Here is a 22174-nt window from a genome sequence, read left to right on the forward strand (position 1 = left end):
CCGGCGCTGCTGCTATAGCACTGCAAGGGTCACTGGCAAATAACCATATTCTCTTCCTTTCCACCAGTGTGCCGCATTCAACTCTAAAGGGGAACACGGTAATTGTATTTCTTGAGGGCCTTGCATACCTCAATAGTCTAAAACAGGGGTGATCAAACTATTTTGTCTGGGTCCTGGGACCCCGCCAGACAATAAAAATTATTATAGGACCCCACCAAGTTATTACTGAATGGCCGCCACATGTGTAGTCAGTGAAGTGAAGTGACTGCTGCTTTTGTGACTGGGAGGCAGTGGGTAATGGGGGTGAATGGAAGAGGGTGTCAGTGGTATGGAAGAGGAAACAGTGGGTATTTACATGAGTTCTACCCTGTCCCCATCCACAGACACATTAACCTGATGATCAACAACATAGAGCCACGACCCAATGCTGAGGTGGTCAGGACCCACTTTGGGGTCAGGACCCACAGTTTGAGAACCGCTGGCCTAAAAGATGGCACATAAATGCTGTATAAAATGACATTCACTTTGACATAAGAAAGCGCACTACAGGTTCCAGGAATCCCTCCTCCAACTAGTGAGAGAGAGCACACAGACTCTTGTATTGCGCCATGGGAATTGAAGTGATTATGTGGGGGCTGCCTTACTCACAAGATCCCCTGTTGGATGGGGGATAAGGGGACATATAGAATTGTGGGTTGGCGCCCCTAGTGTTGATCTTCACAATTAGATCAATTAAGCCTTAAGGCCCATACACACTGGGCGACTTTGAGCTGAAAGCCGCTCAAAACAGCCTGTTTGCATACCTCCCAACAGTCCCTATTTTAGCGGGACAGTCCCGATTATTAGGGCCTGTCGGCCTGTCCCACCCACGGGCGGCAGTGTCCCGTGGTGAGGGGGGCTGTTGGGAGTCCCCCCTGTCGGCTGCTAAGCAGCGGGGAATAGACGCTGTGCGCATGCGTCTATTCCCGCAGCCAGGGGGCTGGGGGCATGGCTAAAGGCTCACAGAGCCTCTGGGTCATGCCCCCATAGCGGCGAAATGGGGGCGTGGCCTCGCAGGGAGCTGCGAGTATAGGCCACGCCCCAAAATTAGGCCACGCCCACCCAAAAATTCAGCAGTGTCCTGGGTCCGGCGACCAGAAAGTTGGGAGGTATGTGTTTGAGTGGCTTTCAGCTCAAAGCCGCCCAGTGTGTATGCCCCAGAAGTGAGCGGTGCGCGCTGCTGTGTGCTCCCGCATCATCGCTGGTAAAGCCGTTCATCTGCTGGCATTACCAGCAGATGAGCGGCGTTGAGGACGGCTTTGCATAGTTCTGCGCTATGCAACGCCGTCCTCCCCCCTCCGTCGGCGCTGAGCATGGGGAAAGCCGCTCAGTGTGTATGCACTGAGCGGCTTTCCCCACAGCGGTGATTGACATCACCGCTGTCCATACACACTGGGCACCGTCACCCAGTGTGTATGGACCTTCAAGCTAATTAACTTTGGCATACAGTAAAAAGTCCAAGTAATTTCAAATGTTTATTAAAAAGTCTCTTTTTCCACACAATGGTGACAATTGATCCAGATCTTTATGGTTATCATTGAGACATTTTAGATACTTGATAACAGCAGAAGAATATTCCCAACACGTTTTGTCCCTTAATGGGACTTCATCAGGGGTTTACGGATCACAAGAATTTATAAAGGCAACTTTCACAAGAGGAAACAATCCTTAGTGGGATGGTAAGTGGATCCTTGGCACAATGAAGCACCTATTCCTATTCTTTACGTTGGTAGATCACCCGGCGAGTAATCTTTCTCCCGGCAATGTTGCTATTGGTTTTGCAATCTGATGTTACGTTTAGTGGATAAGACCTCCTTAGGTGGCCATACCTATATGCGGTTATAATAAGGACGATGTTTCCAATACATCTGGGAAGGCCCCATGTGTGATATGAATTGACCCAGGCTCAATTCCAGCTGTTAAAACTTAAATCGGATTAAAAAGTAGTAAATTCAGTATAGAGTCTGGGATATTCCTAGGCAATTCTCACCTTTCAGACAGACTCATTCAGACAGAGTCTGTGACGTGAGCACTTCTACTGAGAATAGAATAGAATCAACTTTATTGGCCATGTGTGCTTGCGCACACTAGGAATTTTTTGTGGATTGCAGTGCAGCATCAACCAGGGATGGAGGGGGGGGGGGGGGGGACACACGCATTACATTAAGACATTGCATGCGCGGAATACATGCCCGCCGAACTGCACAGCGCCTAAGCAGACATCAGCGGCACCACTAGTCGTTGCAGCAGCCAGGTGGTGGCAATATAAGCAGGGACAGTACAGTTATCACACAGGGAACATATACCCGCTGAACTGCGCAGTGCCTAGGCTGCCATCAGCGGCGCCACTGGTCATTGCAGCAGCCAGGTAGGTAACAGTTATAGCAGAGACAGTACAGTTATCACACGGGAGACAGTGGGTTACATATTGCTGAGTGCACAGTTCCTAGGCAGCCATTTGCGGCGCCATCTTCCTGTAGGGAGGGCCAGCGGATTGCAGGGGGGGGGGGGAGTCAATGAGGCTAGAGGAAAGTCAATGAGGCCAGGAGAGTGTCTCTGCCGCTGAGCTGGTGAGGCCCGCTGGGGCCTGCCGGGGGGATCCTGCCAGCCTCTGGGTGTCATGCCGGGGCCCCCATGGCCAGTGTGCCTCCTGACCTGGGCGGGTGATAGCTGGTGTGATGCAGGTCGTGCCCTTCCTCCAACTGCATTGTGCAGGGAGATCGTCTGGGGGGGGGGGGGGTGGGTGTTGCTGATGTAATGCAGGTCCTGCCATTTCCCCATATGCAGTGTGCAGGGTAAATGTCTGTTTCCAGGGGCGTAACTAGAACTTTGTGGGCCCCATAGCAAAATTTATAATGGGGCCCCCCCTGCAGTGCCCATTACGCAACACACCACAATGCCCATTATACATCATATGTACACCACAATGCCAATTACACATTATGCGGCAAACTGCAATGCCCATTACACATTATGCGCACACAGCAATGCCCATTACATGACACACTGTAATGCCCCTTACACATTATGCGCACACCGCAATGCCCCTTGCATGTTATGCAACACACTGCAATTTCCATTAAACATTATGCGCACACAGCAATGCCCATTACACAACACACCGCAATGCCCCATATACATTATGCTCACACCGCAATGCCCCTTGCATGTTATGCGACACACTGCAATGCCCATTACACATTATGCACACACTGCAATGTCCATTACACATTATGCAACACACTGCAATGCCCATTAAACATTATGCGCACACCGCAATGCCCATTACACCACACACCGCAATGCCCATTACACATTATGCGCACACCGCAATGCCCATTACACATTATGCGACACACTGCAATGCCCATTACACATTATGCACACACTGCAATGTCCATTACACATTATGCAACACACTGCAATGCCCATTAAACATTATGCGCACACCGCAATGCCCATTACACCACACACCGCAATGCCAATTACACATTATGCGCACACCGCAATGCCCATTACACATTATGCAACACACTGCAATGCCCATTACACATTATGCGCACACCGCAACGCCCATTACACAACACACCGCAATGTCCCTTATACAATATGCGCACACTGCAATGCCCCTTGCATATTATGCGACACACCGTAATGCCCCTTATACAATGTGACACACACTAATTCCCTTTACACATTATACCACATGCAGCAATGCCCATTACACAAGAGAAATACATAATGCATTAAAAAAAAAAAACACTAAGTAAAACATTTTAAACTCATTATTTCAATATTTCTGCTGCTGCAACATAAAGCCCAGCTTACCAGAGAGAAATTGCAACAGCAGCCAGCCCAGCCGGACCCTCACTGTGACAGCAGTTAGCCACTATGGGCTGGAAAGCCTGGCATGTGTGTTGGGCCTTCCATGTCAGTTTTTGTGGTTTCAGTCTCCTTTCAAAGCAGAGAGGCTCCGTGCGCTGTTCTTCTCCCCCCCCCCCCCCCTCCCGGCACAGCGTGACCCCATCCTGCAAGGCGGCACAGCGCAACTGCATCCTGCACGGCAGCACAGCGCGACACACTTAACCCCTTCTGCTAGACTCCTCAATTAAGCCAGCAATTAATCCCCCCACCTGCCCGGCATAGAGCGACACCTCGCCCGGCTCCTCAATCATCCGGTAATGCATGCGGCCGCAGGCGGCTCCCAAAATAGTAAGTGGGTGCAGGGGAGTGCTTGCTGTCCATGGGGCCCCCCCAGCCGCCGGGCCCCAGAGCAGCTGCACCCTCTGCACCCTCTGTAGTTCCGCCACTGTCTGTTTCCTGTAGCTTGTTTTCTGGGGGGTTGGGGGGTTCCCCGGACCGATGGTGCTGCCAGGGGGGAGGCGGGCGGTTGTCTTCACATGATGCAAGCGCCTGCCCCTCTTCCGCAGACTCCGAATGGCAGCAGATGCCATCTCAGAATGGCGGTAGCCCAGGGATGTGATGTGCTGCATTTTATCACTTTTGAAGCTTAGTGCATCTGGCCCATATACTGTAGCTCAGCACACAGCGCTGACACATCGCTGTGTGCTGAGCTGCGCAGCGCTGTGTGCTGAGCGATCTTGCTGAACGATCTGAGCAATCAACATTGCTCAGATTGCTCAGCACAGTCGCCCCGTGTGTAGGCCCCTTAACTGGTAAAGCTTCTTATTGACATGGAGATGGAATGATAAACGTATACATGTAAACTGCTCTTGTCATTGTGTCTGTGGCTCCAGCTCTTTTGCATCAGCCTCATTCCAGATGTACTATATGTAAATAAGCGCTGTTTAGAGGAGCTGTCCGGCATTCCCTGCTGGGATGTTTGTGAAGCCCTTCCTGCCTAGGGTGAGATTTTCTCACCTTATTTGTTACTCACATGAAAGACAATAACATCTCCAGTCTCAAGTGCTTGTCACAGTGCCTGTTTCCTGTTGGATCCACCACTCTGTATTATGTATTTGTTTCCTTAGGGCTGTTCTGTCTTCACACAAACCCTGGCCTCAATATCAAATTCTTCCCAGGCTGCTAGCCACAACTGAAGACGTGCTTTTGCCAGAAAGCATATTGCCTTATGGAACAGCACGTTCCCTGATGAGGTAGCTCTATCAGGAGAAAGTCAGGCTTAATTCTCGCAGCCCCCTTAGGGGAGAGGAAGGGGGCATCACTGAAGTCACGTCTTATTATTTGTATCTTTTATTAACACCGTGTCTGTAGCGCTGTACACAGTGGAGGCAGAAAGGATGAATCAGAGTCTCTGACTATGAGGGAACAGGGGGAACAACACTGGTTACTAGTGTAGTACAGAGGGCCTGATTCACTTATTATGATTATTATTATGTATGATAGGTATAAAACCTATACTTACTGCCCCATAAGGGAGGCCTCACAATGGCATACCTCCCAACTGTCCTGCTCTCCATGGGAGTGTCCTGCGGCGGGGGGGGGTTGCGAATCCCCCCTGTCACCTGTGAATAGACGCTGTGCGCATAGCATCTATTCATGCCCTTACATTGTCAAAACTGGGGGCGTGTCCTCGCAGGAGCATCACGAGCATAAGTCACACCCCCTTCCCGCTAGGAAATGCCCATTATGCATTTGTCCATACCTCCCAACTGTCACGATTCCGTCGGGACAGTCCCGATTTTCGGGTCCTGTCCCGACGTCCCACCCGCGGCAGGCATTGTCCCGCTGCGGGGGGTGGCAGTTGGGAGACCCCCCAATCTAGTAGAATAGACGCTGTGCGCATGCGCACAGCGTCTATTCTCGTATGAAAATGAGGTCGCGGCTAATTAGCATAAGCCGCGCCCTCATTTGCATACGCCCCGCCCCCTTTTCGGGCGCTCGCGCGGCTTCGCCGCGCGAGTGTCCCTATTTCCTCCGGCCAGAAGTTGGGAGGTATGATTTGTCTCGCACCAGCGTCCCTCCTCCTCCTTCCTCAAAGTTGTAAGGTATGCAATGGGGTGGCTGGCGCAGTTGCATGGACACATGTTTGCCTCATAATGGTCCCGCCCCCCCTCCCCATTCAATACCAGATTACTTCCATTGTAAAGTGCAGGGGCGCTATAATGACACAAGACACAATCATCGGCCTCCCCAGACTGCCCAGTTTGAAGGATAGATTCATAGTTATAGTTTATAGTTTCTTATATAGCTCAGCAGGTTCCATTGCGCTTTCCAATTAGAAATAGGAATAAAACAAACTGGGTAGTTACAGACAGTCAAATGGTAGGAGGGCCCTGCTCGCAAGCTTACAATCCAAAAATATTCTGGTAGGTTAATTGGCTCCCAACAAAAATTAACCAAAGAGTGAATGTGTGTGCATGTACATGTGGTAGGGAGTATAGATTGTAAGCTCCATTGGGCAGGGACTGATGTGAATGTTAAAATATTCTTTGTAAAGGGCTGCGGAATATGGAGGTTATACAGATTGATTCGGTCCGCCGCCAATTGGAGGACTTTGTTTATCTTTGTGCATGCGCTGGGTGTGAGCGGACATGGCGGACATTGCGTGGGGGGGCGTGGGGAGGGGCGGTTAGTTGCGCCCATAGGAACGTCCACGGTTTCATGTGTGTTTCCATGAAAACGCTGGGCATTCCCATGATAAATACCCAGTGATGCAGGTGTTGGGGGTGGGCAGCTGACATCACAAGATGTGAGGTTCCCACCATGTTCTACTCGAGAACACTTGCAAAAATAAGACATCTCAGAGTGTCTTAGTTTTGCATGTGCCGTCCACACCATTCGATGGTCGGCGACCATCGAATAATGTGGGTGTTCCCACATTGGCTGCAAATGGATGTTTATTATAAACATCCATTCGCAGCCATGCGAGGGAATTCGCCCCGTAAATGGGGGGCAGTGGCATATGTGAATGGAGGGTGGGCAAAAAATGTTGTCAACCAGAATAACCCCCTATGTGCGTTCTATATAAGAAACTTATAATAAATAAATATGGTGACACAGAAAAGTAAGCCAGGGATCAGGAGAAAGATAAGAGAGCAAATAAGTGAGCATGTTTGTGCTGTAAAGTAAGGATGTCATTGGATGGGAAAGGTTTATGAAGGTAATGTGGGCGGTTCTGGAATCTGATAGGCTTGCCTGACAAGGTGAATTTTCAGGGAACGCTTGAAGGTTTGGAGACTGTAGGAGAATCTTATTGTGCGTGGGAGGGTACTCCAGAGTGGGTGCAGCCCAAAGAAAGTCCTGCAATCGTGAAGGGAAACAGGTAATGTGTGTGGAGGCCTGATTCTGGTTGGCTCGATAAGCAGTGGATGTTCGTCGCCGGGTGTGCGAATGCTCGCCCCCCCCCTGGCCCAACGAATATACCCGCTGCACTGCGAATAGATGTTTTGCATATACACCCATCTGCAGGGTAGTGCATGAGCCTGAAATCATTCTATGGTCATTCGATTTCTACAGTGCTCGCAAATCTAAGTCAGTTTCTGCCGACTTAGACTTGCGGCATCCGGTTCTGAAACTGGGTGGGTGACTTACATCCTGTGGTCAGCCGCCCGCCTCCGGCAAGCGACCGACTGCATTCGCATGGGAACGAATAGCGTTTTCATGGGTGTACCCAGCGTTTTCGTGGGTACACCCAGGAAACGCAGGGTGTTCACATGCAAACGCCTCCATCCCGCCCCTTCCTGGGCCAGCATCAAAGAGACTTTGTAAGTGTCCGAAGGTGCTCGCACAGAAGCCCTGCACATGTGCATAAGCAAATATGCACATGCATAGTGCTCCACTATCAGTCCCCCGTGCGTACATGCAGGGGGCCTTCGCTAATCAGGATCAGGCCCATAGATCTTGTGAAAAATGGAGGACGAGTTGGGAAATATTTTGAAATAAGAGAAGAGATGTATGTTGCTGTAGTTCCCGGCGAGCTGACCCAAAACGCCGTTAAAACGGGCCGCCCGCGCTCCCCCTGGACTGTCTGGGCACTTTGCCACATCCAAAATGGCCACGGGAGGGCTGCTGCGCATGCGCGATAGTGTACAGCACCTCCCATGGAACTTCGTGTGCGGCGGCAGCGCGGGCTCCCACTGCTCCCGTTCCCCTCCTGGAGGCAGCAGAGCAGGTGAGTCCCCCCCGCCCCGCATAACAAACACCGCCCGCCGCCTCGCTACCCCCCAGCATTACATCAACACCCCCCCCCGACTGTGTAGCAGTACACACCCACGCTTCTAGGTGCTACGTTCACAATCTCTTTTCACAATCTCTCCATATATGGAACTAGACATGCCCTTTAAGTGGAGCATGACATGCCCGGGGCATAACTAAGGTGGAGCCGGCGGAGCACGAGGCGCCAAAATGTCACCGGGCACCGGAGCCGAGCACTCTGCTGCCGGCTACCCCCCTCCCTGCTCGCCCGCTCCCCCAGCTCGCCCACTCCCCGCTGTGCCAGTGTCAGAGTCCACTGTTCGCCGCTATTTTCATTTAAAGTCATTCACTGGACCGCTAGCCAATAGGAACTTGCGGTCCAGAAGCAGCATTGGCTGCTGGACTGTGAGCGCTTATTGGCTAGCGGTCCAGCGGGAGACTTGAGCTCTGGCTCAGCCGGGCACAGCGGAGAGCTGAAGAGCTGGGCAGGCGGAGGAGCGGGCTTGGCAATGAGCAAGGTCAGTCCCATTGGCAATGAGGAAGGTCAGTCCCCCTTGGCAACGAGCAAGGTCAGTCCCCCTTGGCAACGAGCACTATAGGCTACTCTTACGGAGATGAGCACAGAGAGCACATTCCCATTATACAGTTCTATGGATCATTATTGAAGCTGGGCTGTCAATTACTATAGGCATTATGTGTAAAGCGGCACTGCTATTATGGGCATTAATCGTATAAGCGTCACTCCTATTATGGGCATTATGGGTAAAGCGGCACTGCTATTATGGGCATTAATCGTATAATTGGCACTGCTATTATGGGCATTAATCGTATAAGCGGCACTGCTATTATGGGCATTAATCGTATAAGCGTCACTGCTATTATGGGCATTAATCGTATAAGCGGCACTGCTATTATGGGCATTAATCGTATAAGCGGCACTGCTATTATGGGCATTAATCGTATAAGCGTCACTGCTATTATGGGCATTAATCGTATAAGCGGCACTGCTATTATGGGCATTAATCGTATAAGTGTCACTGCTATTATGGGCATTAATCGTATAAGCGGCACTGCTATTATGGGCATTAATCGTATAAGCGGCACTGCTATTATGGGCATTAATCGTATAAGCGGCACTGCTATTATGGGCATTAATCGTATAAGCGGCACTGCTATTATGGGCATTAATCGTATAAGCGGCACTGCTATTATGGGCATTAATCGTATAAGCGGCACTGCTATTGTGGGCATTAATCGTATAAGCGGCACTGCTATTATGGGCATTAATCGTATAAGCTGCACTGCTATTATGGGCATTAATCGTATAAGCTGCACTGCTATTATGGGCATTAATCGTATAAGCTGCACTGCTATAATGGGCATTAATCGTATAAGCGGCACTGCTATTATGGGCATTAATCGTATAAGCGGCACTGCTATTATGGGCATTAATCGTATAAGCTGCACTGCTATTATGGACATTAATCGTATAAGCGGCACTGCTATTATGGACATTAATCGTATAAGCGGCACTGCTATTATGGGCATTAATCGTATAAGCGGCACTGCTATTATGGGCATTAATCGTATAAGCAGCACTGCTATTATGGACATTAATCGTATAAGCGGCACTGCTATTATGGGCATTAATCGTATAAGCGGCACTGCTATTATGGGCATTAATCGTATAAGCGGCACTGCTATTATGGACATTAATCGTATAAGCGGCACTGCTATTATGGACATTAATCGTATAAGCGTTCCAAAACCTCTCCAGGACCACTTTAAGCACTGTGGCTCAGTTGGCTTAAGGGACCTATTTCTGAAGCCTGCCTCCCTTACATCCAGGGGGTGATTCTGGTTAAATATGCATCTTTGCGTGTCATCCATGCGCCGCTCATCACCCTCACGAATTCCCGCCCCCTGCTCGCACGCCAAATATTCCCGCACACAAAGGAATGGATGTTTAGCATTCGCAGTGGGGAAAAAATCATTCAATGGTCTCCGACCATCAAATGATTTTGCAAGCGCTCGCAGATCCAAGACGCCTCTATGGTGATCTGTGGGCTCCCTGTACAGGAAGAGGACGGGAAGCTGACATCTGCCGACATCAGCTGTCCGCCCCCGCACCCACGTCATCACTGAATTTCCATGGGAACGCCCAGCATTTTCATGGGGATGTGACCACGGCCGGCCGCTCCTCGCCCCCACTCACAGTGCTGTATGCGAGTGGCTGGCGAATCAATTTGCCGTGGCCGCTCGCATAATGCGGCAGCACATGCGCATAAATGTTTATGCGCATGTGCAAAACATTGCTCCCCTGTGTGAATGGGGAGCGTGCAACCAGAATCTGCTCACCAGCTCACATCACAATCAGTACCAAAGGCTACCAAGAGAGATGGTCTCAATGATCTTCTGACGTGACCAGAGGTCTCCTTACTTATGCCAGTAAGTACAGCCTCCCAGAGCCGGCCCTGGTTATGCACCTATGTGCTTCTTATTATCCCCTACTAATTTTAATTTGTATGCTGCCCTGGAGTACTCAGCCTGTGTCGGCATGTTGGGGGCCCACACCCCAGACCCATACCCAGTATTAGGGACCCCCAGTGACAGAGATGCCTTGACGTACGGCCTGGGGGCTTAGCCCTATATCTGCAGATATATGCAACCAAAATCTCTGTGTTATCTGATTATTATGTAGATATCTCTCACTCAGTGTGCAATTGGGATACAAAATGCTGTTTTCCTAACCAGAATTGCCCCTCCCTTTTGGCACCTGAGTGACAGACCTCTGATTGAGCAGCTTACCAACAAAAGTGTTATGCGGCAGCAGCGGCAGGGTCACGAGTGACGGATCGGATCTCTGTTGCCACGGATCCGATCCGCGCCACTACTCCCCCCTGTGACAGGCAGCTCCCGGCGCAGGCTGCCCAATCACAGAGCTCAGAAGACAGCCGGCTGACTTCTGAGCTCTGTGATTGGGCAGCCTGCGCCGGGAGTGCAGGAAGAAGCCCAGCCTGAGCAACAGCGCCAGGAGTGCAACATGCAGGAAGGAGAGAAGTTAGCTATGATCATCCTGCCCGGGTTCGCCGATGCGCTGGTAAGTCACTGTCAGTGGCACTGTGGCTACCTTCAAACAAGAAGAGGGACAATGCAGCTGCCGCGTGTGGCACTGTGGGGGCATATCTGTGGCACTGTGGGGGCATATCTGTGGCACTGTGGGGGCATATCTGTGGCACTGTGGGGGCATATCTGTGGCACTGTGAAGGCATATCTGTGGCACTGTGGGGTATATTTGGCACTGTGGGGGCATATATGTGGCACTGTGGGGGCATATCTGGCCCTGTAGGGGCATATGTGTGGCACTGTGAAGGCATATCTGTGGCACTGTGGGGGCATATATGGCACTGTGGGGGCATATATGTGGCACTGTGGGGGCATATCTGGCACTGTAGGGGCATATGGCAGCGATGGCGGGGGACTGGAGGGGGAGACCCAGGGCCAGAGGCAGGGAGTTGTGCTGCTTGTGGCACTGTGGGGGCATATGTGTGGCACTGTGGGGGCATATGTGTGGCACTGTGGAGGCATATATGTATGGCACTGTGGGGGCATATCTGGCACTGTGGGGGCATATTAGTAAACGGCATCAGTTGTATGGCAGCGGTGCGTAGGGCATAACGTGTAATAGGCATTACGGTGAGGGGAGTATTGTGTAATTGCCATCACAGTGTGGGTGTAATGGGCATCAGAGTGGGGGGGGGGGGTTTAATGGGCATTATGGCGCGCACAATTTCTTCTATATATTGGGGGAGGGGGCGCATTTTTTATTTCTTTGCCCTGGGAGCTAAATTGTCTAGAAACGGCCCTGCCTCCCTCTAACACTTCTTTCTCATAGTCTAACCCTTACCTCCCCCCTAGCCCATAGCTAACCTCCCGCAGCCTAACTGTCCCCCCCCCCCCCCCTCAATCCTAACCAGTCCCTGATACTTACGATCGTGATGCTGGCTGTTGGGATTTTGGCATCTGTATTCTGGCAGGTGTTGAGATTCTGGCACCTGTTTTCCGTCTGCTGGGAACATGAGCGCAGGCTAATGAGGTGGGGCATGTGAGGCACAGACTGGTGAGGGAAGTGGCATGGGGGGTCATGCAAGTGAGGATAGGCATAGATTAGGGAGGAGGGAGCATGTGAGGTGGGATACAGTCACTAGGTCGACAAGCATTAGGTCGACATGCTGGAAGGTCGACATGACTGAATGTTGACATGGGTGAGATCGACAAGGTCCTTAGGTCGACACAGGCATTATGTCGACATGGGGAATGTCGACAGTCAAAAAGTTGACATGGGGTTTTTCACTTTTTTCTGAGCTGTCATGTGCCGACAGGTGGTATTTCATGCCCTACCATCCACTAGGGCGTGGTGGGAGAATAAAATAGTATGCTGAGCGCAGCGAGGCACCAATGCACGAAGCATGCCTGAAGACGTTTCAGTGTTTATGTCGACTTTGTTGACATTCCGGAGAAAAAAAAGTGAAAAAAACACATGGCGACATTTTCACTATCGACCTTCCCCTTGTTGACCTTATTCTTGTGTCAACCTAATGACCCTGTCAACCAAATCCATGTTAACCTTCCTGCATGTCACCCTTCAGTCATGTCGACCTACTGGTGTCGACCTACAGGTAATTGCTGCCTATCTTATGATCCATACCCTATGAGGCACAGACTGGTGAGGAAAGTAGGAGAGGTATAGACTGGGGAGTACAGGCATAGACAGGGGAGGAGGGGGCACAGACTGGTGAAGGAAGTGGCAAGTTGGGTCAGGCAGGTAAGGAGAGGTATAGACTAAGGAGGAGGGGGCATGTGACTGGTGAGGGAAGTGGCATATGTGGTCAGGCAGGTGAGGAGAGGCATAGACTTGGGAGGTGAGGAGAGGCACAGACTGGTGAGGAAGGGGGCATGTGAGGCACAGACTGGTGAGGAAAGTAGGAGAGGTATAGACTGGGGAGTACAGGCATAGACAGGGGAGGAGGGGGCACAGACTGGTGAAGGAAGTGGCAAGTTGGGTCAGGCAGGTAAGGAGACGCATAGACTAAGGAGGAGGGGGCATGTGACGTGAGGTACAGACTGGTGAGGGAAGTGGCATATGTGGTCAGGCAGGTGAGGAGAGGCATAGACTTGGGAGGTGAGGAGAGGCGCAGACTGGTGAAGAAGGGGGCATGTGAGGCACAGACTGGTGAGGAAAGAAGGAGAGGCAAAGACTGGGGAGGAGGGGGCATATGAGGCACAGACTGGTGAGGAGGGGGGCATGTGAGGCACAGACTGGTGAGGGAAGTGTCATGTGGGGACAGGCAGGTGAGGAGAGGCACAGACTGGTGAAGAAGGGGGCATGTGAGGCACAGACTGGTGAGGGAAGTGTCATGTGGGGACAGGCAGGTGAGGAGAGGCACAGATTGGTGAGGAGGGGGGCATGTGAGGCACAGACTGGTGAGGGAAGTGTCATGTGGGGACAGGCAGGTGAGGAGAGGCACAGACTGGTGAAGAAGGGGGCATGTGAGGCACAGACTGGTGAAGGAAGTGTCATGTGGGGTCAGGCAAGTGAGGAGAGGCATAGACTGGGGTGAGGAGGCGTGTGAGGCACAGACTGGTGAGGGTAGTGGCATGGGGATCATGCAGGTGAGGAGAGGCAGAGACTGGGGGTGAGGAGGCGTGTGAGGCACAGACTGATGAGGGTAGTGGCATGTGGGGTCATGCAGGTGAGGAGAGGCAGAGACTGGGGTGAGGAGGCGTGTGAGGCACAGACTGGTGAGGGTAGTGGCATGGGGATCATGCAGGTGAGGAGAGGCATAGACTGGGGGTGAGGAGGCGTGTGAGGCACAGACTGGTGAGGGTAGTGGCATGGGGATCATGCAGGTGAGGAGAGGCATAGACTGGGGGTGAGGAGGCGTGTGAGGCACAGACTGGTGAGGGTAGTGGCATGGGGATCATGCAGTTGAGGAGAGGCAGAGACTGGGGGGGCATGTAAGACACAGACTGGTGAGGAAAGTGGGAAGTTGGGTCAGGCAAGTGAGGAAAGGCTTTGAATGGTGAGGAGGGGGCATGTGTGCGGGCATGAGAGAAGTTGGTATGTGGACCACAAGATGGTGACTATGAATGTGCAGTAAATGGATTACATAGCACTGATGCAGAAATATAAGGTGAAACCATTTTCTTTGTATCATGAAAGCCTTATTGGCGGCTGTTGTTGGCTTATTATGGGCAAATTGTAGTTTGCATAGCGGGTCAGGACCTGGCATGCGCTCTGCCTTATCCTGTGCTGGTTGGTCTCCCGGAGCCTACCACCGTGGGTTGTAGTTTTGCGAATCCTGACAAAACTACTACTCATACCAGTGGCGTAAGTTCGTCCCTGTTGCTCGGATGCAAGATAAATATTGGGGCCCCCCAAATAGCTCAATCAGTAAGGTGTCTGTCTACAGTAAAATGAAAACACAATTGTACACTTGCACAAGACACACTAAAGCTGCTTGAACACTGACAAGAAGTTACACCAAAAAACTTCAAATCAAATGGACAAAAAAAGGGTAAGTCAGTGTCCCGGGCGCTTCTTTTCAGGAAATTTTCTGCATCCAAATTGGAACACAGTCCATACACCTCCCACTTTCCTTTGTCTCTAGAAAAGAGAAGTAATCGTGCAACACCTTTTGGATAGGGGGGAACTATTTATTCACAAATCACACTCACAAAGGTAGAATAAAAACAGGCGTGTAATCACCTGCTCAAGCAGCTGTATCCGTGGCTGGAGAACAGAATCGCTTTCTATTTGGAAGGACCATCCACACTGAGGTCTGCTTGAGGGAGTCGCTATCTTTCGATCAGAACCACAGGAGTAGTTGGTGAGAGCTCCACACTGTGTCACCGGCTCTGCACATTTTACATCTGCCCCACCTGCAGTGCACATGGTTTTGTCCATCTAAGAAGGATTTTGTCAGAAAGAGTGAACGAGAATAAGGCCCTATATGCCTGTTTTACTTTACCTTTGTGAGTGTGATTGTGAATAAATAGTTCCCCCCTATCCAAAAGGTGTTGCACGATTACTTCTCTTTTCTAGAGACAAAGGAAAGTGGGAGGTGTATGGACTGTGTTCCGATTTGGATGCAGAAAATTTCCTGAAAAGAGGAGATAAATCTCTCTATATCATAATAAGACTTTGGCCCTTATTCTGATCGGTGCGGCCGGATCCGAATATGCGGCCAGCACCGTGCGTCCTAAACCCCACCTTCCATACGGATCGCCAACTCCATCCGTACGGGGTAAGAAGCTGTCCAAACGGACCGCATGTGTATTTCTCATGAATACACCTCCTCCATCTCAGGGAACCTCCCCCCATCATTCGATGGTCGCAGAGGGGGAGCAGCCTGTGGGGTCCTGTTATTATACAGGGGGAGAAGCCTGTGGGGTCCTGTTCTTATTATAAGACAGGGGGAACAGCCTGTTGTGTCCTATTATACAGGGGGAGCAGCCTGTGGTGTACTTTTATTATACAGGATTAGCAGCCTGTGGTGTACTTTTATTATACAGGAGTAGCAGCCTGTGGGGGTCCCATTATTATACAGGAGGAGCAGCCTGTGGGGGTACTTTTATTATACAGGGGAGCAGCCTGTGTTGTCCTGTTATTATTATAAGACAGGGAGTAGCCTGTGGTGTCCTGATATTATACAGGGGGAGCAGCCTCTGTTGTCCTGTTATTATTATAAGAAGGGGAGTAGCCTGTGGTGTCCTGATATTATACAGGGGAGCAGCCTGTGGTGTCCTATTGTTTTTTTTTTTTTTTATTAATACATATTTTTAAACCGCAAAACCTAAATTTAACGATGCGCTGTTACTTATGGGCCAGTGCTCTGGACTTGCCCCCCAGGCTAAAAGTTGCCAGCCAGCCCCTGCTAGTTACTAAGTAAAATATACATATCTGTGTAAAATAAACTGAATTATGTCAGAAAAAAATGTAATAATAAGAGATTTAAAAAGATAAGCCGAAAATACCATGTGGACTAGCTAGCTGCAGACAACCTCTCCAGGCCACACAAGATGCTCAGGCACCTGTAACTAATGGCATAAAGAAAGGAACAAGCATCTCGCTGCAAACACGTCCCGACACCAGTAGTTTGCATTAGTGACCCCTTGGACTTCTTACACTTGTCCTGTGGTTGTACCACATACAAGCCTCTGCGGCAAACCAGAGCACTAATAGATGGTAAACCTCAGCCAAACATATCATGTAACAGTCACCTAATCAGCAACAGTATTCACAGTAAGACCCTGAGCACCACCTAAAGGACACTGTTGGTTACTGCACCTCCCTAATGTACACTTTAGGCGACCTGCAGCACCGCTGATATTGCGGTACCGCGGGTGGGCAATATAATGCATACAAGGTGAACGATATTGTTACCGATATGTTCAGTGATGTCCCTGAGCCCAGCTGAACATGCAGGACGTTCAGCGAGTACCGGTGTCATTACGGGGGAGTGCATTCGTAACAATGTTGAGCAGAGGGGCCCTTCTGAGCGCTATCTTTAAAAAAAATCTGGTAGTGTGTATGGGGCCTTACTATGTAATGTGCAGCTCATGGGGGTTATCCAGAGCTGAGCTCTGTTGTGCGAATCCGCACGGTGCTCGAGTATTGAACGGCTGGGCATGTGTATGGATCATAGTGTGCATGCACAAGGCCAAACGGACAATTGTTTTCATCACAATCCCTTCACAACATGATTGACAGACAGCCGGCGCTTATGGTTGGTAACCGTCCAGTGTTACTGTGACTGGATTTGCACCAATCAGTAACATTTTTGCAAGGCATTCTCAGACTTGCGGGATACCACTCTGTCTGGGTGGTAAATATCTGAACGCAGGGCCCTGCTTAGTTGCAATCAGGTCTGAATAACCTTATAGTATCTTAAGCCCCCTACACACTAGGTGATCCACACTTGCCAATGTCGGTGAGTTGCAAGCATCGCCCAACCCTCCCTGCAGGATGAGGGGGGGGTTAGTAACAATGCACGAGAGCCGTCTGACATGGCTACCAGCCGATAAGCCATCTGTCACAGCTCTCACCATAGACCATATCCACAATACTGACATCTCTGCCCTTCTTACACCCTGGGCACCACACGCTGCCGACACCCCTGTATGGAGTCACTGCCGACAATACCGGATCTCTTGCACTGCTGACACCCCCACATATAGCCAACATCCCCGCACTACCAACACCTCCAATACCCACGCACTGAGGACATCACTGGCACAACTGACATCAGAGCAGTACTGACACTGCCGACACACCTGCATGAAGACACCGCTGACACCCCCACACTGAGGACACCGCCAGCTTCCCATCACGGCTACGAATTTGCATGGCCAGTGTTCAGTTTAACCACTGCCCCGCACCAGTGAAATCCCACCTTGTGAATGTGCTCACTGTGCAAATGGATGTGTTCCTACCTTGGGCACCAGTCCTCGCAGCCGCTGTGTAGCCCAGGACTTACACTGTGGCTGCGATGCATACGGGTACATCCGGACGGACTGCTACTGTCGTCACAGACCCTCCCCTAACAGGCTTTGGCACACCTGTGTTTTCTCCCATGAAATTGACGGTTCCCACCCCCACACGCCCACTCCCTGTCACTCACTGTATGTACAGCAAGGGAACAGAAAAGTTAGCAGGACTTTAGAGCAGCTGGTCGTCATGCACGTGCATTGCGGCCCATACGCGTGCGCAGTGTATCGATAATCTGTGTGAATTCGCAGCCATGCGATAAATTCTGAATCGGGCCCTGTATCTGACCTACACTGTATTTGACCTGCAGAGCATACAACCCACACTGTATCCGACCTGTACAGTATAGTATCTAACCCACACTGTATCTGACTTGCACTGTATCCAACCCACACTGTATCCAACCCACACTGTATTCCATATTGTATCCAATCCGCATCCTATCCGGCCCACATTGTATCCATCCCACATTGTATCCATACCACACTGTATCTGACCTACACTGTATCTTGTACTATATCAAACGGTATTATATCCCTCACTGTATCCAACCCACTGCGCCCGTGCCCGGTCTTCCGATAATCGCTTATGCTGCAAATTCGCCGCTGAGCAATCGGGTCTCAATAACGCCCAATGTGTGGAGGTGGATCTAGTTGGTGTGACATGTATAAGGCTACTACTGTGTGGGGTAATGTGACTAATGGACACTACTGTACAGTGTAATGTGCTGTGTATTTGTGTTGCTGCAATATGACTTATTTTTAAATATGTATACAATACATATTTACTAAGTAGGACAGCTAAAGCCCTGTACACATGGGGCGACGTGTGCAGGGAGGCTGAACGATATGCTTAAGCACGATCGCTTAGCACACTTCGCTGTACACCCGCAATGCACACCGCGATGTGTGCTGAGCTATTTGTCCAAAGCGGGGCTTTGCCTATTGTTTAGAGGCAAAGCCCTGCGATCTAGCAGGAAAGATAGTGCAAGCATTGGCTTTCCCTGCGGGCAATGGTGATGCACTGGACCGTCCATTGCCGTCACCCAGGGCTGTACACACGGGATGCGGTCATTTGGTCTACTGCATTATGGTCGACAGTCATTAGGTCTAATCCATTAGGTCGACATGCTAAAAGGTCGACATGACTCTAGGTCGACATGGGAAAAGGTCGACATGATCCTAGTTCGAAAGGTCATTAGTTCGACAGGTCATTAGTTCGACAAGGTCATTAGTTCGACATTGTCTATGTCGACATTCACAAGGTCGACATGGAGTTTTTCACTGTTTTTTGAGCCAACATGTGCCGACAGGCGGTATTTCATGCCCTACCATCCACTAGGGCATGGTGGGAGAATAAAATAGTGTGCCGAGCGTAGCGAGGCACCGTGCCCGACGCATTGCGAGCGCAGCGAGCGATGCGAGGGGATGCAGTGCACTTTAAACTGTGTCCATGTCGACTGTGTTGACATTCAGGTAAAAAAACAGTGAAAAACCCCATGTCGACCTTGTGAATGTCGACATACACAATGTCGAACTAATGACCTTGTCGAACTAATGACCTGTCGAACTAATGACCTTTCGACCTAGAATCATGTCGACCTTTTCCCATGTCGACCTAGAATCATGTCGACCTTTTAGCATGTCGACCTAATGGATTCGACCTAATGACTTTCTACCATAATGCAATAGACCAAATGATCCCAACCCGTACACACGGAGCGATCTGTGCTCCATTTCCAAGCAGACGGAACAGTGGAAATATCTTGCAGTTACTGGTACACTGGCCAATTCAAACTGACAATACCAACACAAGCATCCAAAGGTGTGATGCACCCAAACAAGTGCCGCCCCTAGGGAAATTCATCATCGCCTGTATCATAGCTTTTTATTTGCATATACACAAGTGTTTGCGGGTCCACTGCAGATTTGAACTAAATAACATTTCATCACGGAACATTACCTTGGGTTGGGTACCAGTGAAAAACGCAGGATTTTTAGAGGGGGGTTTCCAAATGTAATCCAAAATCTCCCACTCTGCAGTGCATTGGCGTAAGTACGGGAGTCTGGGGGAGTGGAAACAGTCTAAAAATTGGTCTTTAATACACTGGATACTGTATGAAATAGAGTATTAATATGTAACAGTACAGATGGTCTATAGTATAGGCTGTTTCAAACATTTAACTAATATCAGTGATCAGGAAAAGTGTAAACATATAGGGCGGGATGTATTAAAATACATCGCCGCCCTTCGCGCCCCCCCCCCGCCGCGATGCCGCCGCATATGTACTTACATATGCGGCTGGTATCGCGATGCGGTGACGGAGTCCCCCCGCGATACCTGTACTGTGGTCTGCGGGGGGTCTCCGTCACCTCCCAGCCGGCTTCTGCTGCTTTCACGCCGGGGACAGCTAAGCAGGCTGTCCCCGGCGCTTCCTCCTCCCCCCTGCAGCTGGAAGGACGTCCGCCTGCGTTGATAGGGGGAGGAAGGGCTTACCTTCCGGGGTCCAGGAGGACCTGCAAGAAGGTAAGCCCAAGGGAGGGGGAGAGGGGGGGGTCGGCGAGGCGGCGGGGTTGCGGAGACGCGGCGGGCGGCGAAAAGAAGCCCATAGGCTTCTATAGGGTATCGCCACCCAAAGGTGGCGATACCCTTCAATGCGGTATCATTTTTGATACATTGGAAAATGCGGTAAAACCGGGGTTTTACTGCATTTTCCATTTGATACATCCCGCCCATAATCATAAATAAATACACAAATATAGAACCGCTACTTTACTTTCTAAGCTCACAATCTCCCACTTCAAGGTAAGGCTCCTGGCAGCTACTCTCTGGTCCATTGCAATGTTTGAGGGCTCATATATACACATGTGGTAGAAGAAGGTGGTAGGTACTTGTGTATTATCACGGTGCCTGATTTAAACTAAGTCGCATACGATATCGCATACCATTTAGCGGCTGATTTGCGCCTGATTTGCGGCCGTTTTGATCCGCAATGTGATTTAGCGGCCAATTTTCAGCCGATTTTCGGCCGATTTTCCGCTATATCCTGCCGATTTGCAGGGCCGGCGCTGGCCGCTCAGCAGCTCCTGCAAAGCAGGGAGGCGCCATGCTGAAAAGGCGCACTCTCTCTGCTCTGCTGCTAAAGCTGCCTCAGCCCGGCCCCTCGCCTTCACTGCCTGCATGCCGCCCGCAGCGCTTGTCTGACAGCGCCGGGCGGCAGTATGGAGAGTATGGAGACGGAGTACACAGTATGGAGAGATGGATGCTGCGCCCTGCTGTGTGCGGCTGTGCGCACACAAACACACTCCGAGTCTTACAAAGTCCGCCTCCTGCCCCCTATGTAAGTCCGCCTCCTGTCCCCAGCAAAGAGCGGTCACGGCAGTGCCTGGCTCAGCTGTTTCCCCCCCTGCACCAGTCTCCGTACAGTAGTACAGCCTGCGCAGTGCGATGCGCTAGGCTTCAATTTGTATTTATTTTAATAATAGCTACTGACTGTGCTAGTTAGCTACTGGCTGCCGCAGCCTGTCGAATACTATGACAGGCAACCAGCGGCACCAGCAGCTCCACTCACTCACTGACACAATGCCTTGCCCTTGATGTCATCATGGCCGCCCCCTACCCATTGCTCCCCAGGCTGTCAATCAAATGAGCAGCAGAGCCTTGTGTGGAGTGGCCAGTGTCAGCCATCTACACTCCGCCCCCTCTATCGCCACCTTTCCCCCTCAGTCACGAGAGGGGTGTAATGTAATGGGGTCCTCTGTGTCCTGGTCCTGCCTACGCCGATGGAAGAGGAGGGACTGGTCTGCACAAGATTTAAACAGCAATGAGTGAGTATTTTATAATACATGTTATAACATAATTTTAATAATTGTATATTTTTTTAATATTCAGTTAGACAGATAAATGATGTACTTAAATCATACTTGTCTACCTGAAAATGCTCTGTTCCTGGGCTTCCCTGGTAATGTAGGATTGCCTGCACCTGTGGTGACACCTTTCTTATCCATTACCTAGCTCACCACAGGCGATGGCAATCATACATTACCAGGGAAGCCCAGGAACAGAGCATTTTCTCCCTCATGGAGAGGGTCAGGTAGGCAAGTATGACTTAAATAATGGGCTGGGTTATCATTATGGGGGTTATTCTAGTCCATTCGGTCCTCTGTGCATTCACACGGAGGACCGATGGTGCGGTCCTGCGGTCCTGCGTTCTCATCAAATTGAGGCAGTGGCACGGGAGCGGGGGGCTGGCAGCTGACATCACCGGATGTCAGCTGCCCGCCCATTTCCTGCCAGCGTGCACGCATATGTAAGTGACTTAAAAGTCACTTTTATATGTGTGTATCTTCCACATCTTTTGATGGTTGCTGACCATCGAAAGATGTGGGCGGTTACTCGAGGCATATGAATGAATGTTTATGCTAAACATCCATTTGCAGCCTGTGCGGGCGAACCTGCAATGGCAAT

General features: G+C 50.6%; 1 protein-coding gene across 1 annotated transcript in view; it reads left to right on the plus strand.

Moving 5' to 3' along the window:
- Positions 1-5943: 5943 nt before the first annotated feature.
- The window catches only part of HESX1 (HESX homeobox 1), a 37035-nt gene continuing 20804 nt past the window's right edge, over positions 5944-22174 (plus strand). The window contains exon 1 of the mRNA XM_083158018.1: positions 5944-6008. The gene's annotated coding sequence lies outside the window, so the exon portion shown is untranslated. The remainder of the gene's footprint in view (positions 6009-22174) is intronic.

This window comes from Crinia signifera, chromosome 8 (genome assembly GCF_055691185.1).
Source record: "Crinia signifera chromosome 8, ASM5569118v1, whole genome shotgun sequence".
Classification (NCBI taxonomy): Eukaryota; Metazoa; Chordata; class Amphibia; order Anura; family Myobatrachidae; genus Crinia; species Crinia signifera.